The following is a 993-nucleotide window of genomic DNA, read 5'->3' as shown; positions in this document are numbered from 1 at the left end:
CGATGGGTTCATAAACCTTGGTTCTTTTCCCTAAAACTATATATTTATATATATTTTACACTGTGAAACTTAATTTAATTTTAATTTTTAATAAATTGATTTTAATTGAGATTTTACCTGTAATTTTGGATTTTATCCCTAATATTATTGATTATTATTATTATATATATATATATATATGGTAGTAATATCTGCGCCCCAAAATATAAATATAGCTATCTAGCTGGTAACATAGGACGGTAGACGCGTTGTGGTCGATCGAACTGTTAGAAATAGCAATCAAATATCCTTAAAATCACACCAATGATATAGTTTTACAACAAACTTACGAAAAATAAAGGGAGAAGGTTTCCACTTAGACCAACTAGATAATGAAGTCCATCTCAAAATAAGAAGGCATGGCTCATGGTTGTAACACGTTTCGATTGAAGGTCTGCTTGTTTCGGACAGCCCCCGAGGTTAAATAACTGGTTTATAGAGGCTTTGTATGTGTGTGTGTGTGTGTGTGTGTGAGAGCGAGAGAGGGGGGGCGATGAGAGAAGCCTCTTATATTTTGCCGGTTGTAGATACGAACGAATGCCGATGCCATCAAATAACCAGTAAACCACCCCACCCCCCAAAAAAAACAGGAACCAAATCCCGATCAAATTATACCAGAGTGTTTTAAAGGAAACGAAGGATACATTGGGATTATGTAGGGCAGTCGTTGGTTTAAAGGGGATCTTTCTTAACCCCCGCCCACTTTAAATTTATTTTTATTATTATTATGGCTTTTAAAACCAGTCTTTGGATATTATTTCGAACACGATTTTCAAAACATAAATATCCAGACACTGTTCTAATCCCTTACTTTTTTTTTTCTTTTTCAGGCATAATAATAATAATAATAATAATAATAATAATAATAATAAAAAAATGATATTGGTGGGGTGAATTAAAAATACAAGCTAAAACAAGTTTCTAATATAGTCGCAGATACCCGATATATGGGGG

The 993-nt window shown here is 33.2% G+C and overlaps 1 long non-coding RNA gene across 1 annotated transcript in view; it reads right to left on the bottom strand.

The window, feature by feature from the left end:
• Positions 1-993, bottom strand: part of LOC106876314 (uncharacterized) — a 7,932-nt gene that overhangs the window by 6,277 nt on the left and 662 nt on the right. The window lies entirely within an intron of this gene.

The sequence above is a fragment of the Octopus bimaculoides genome, chromosome 30, assembly GCF_001194135.2.
Source record: "Octopus bimaculoides isolate UCB-OBI-ISO-001 chromosome 30, ASM119413v2, whole genome shotgun sequence".
In the NCBI taxonomy this organism is placed as follows: Eukaryota; Metazoa; Mollusca; class Cephalopoda; order Octopoda; family Octopodidae; genus Octopus; species Octopus bimaculoides.
Note: the sequence above shows the minus strand (reverse complement) of the source record. Positions and strands in the feature narration are given on the sequence as shown.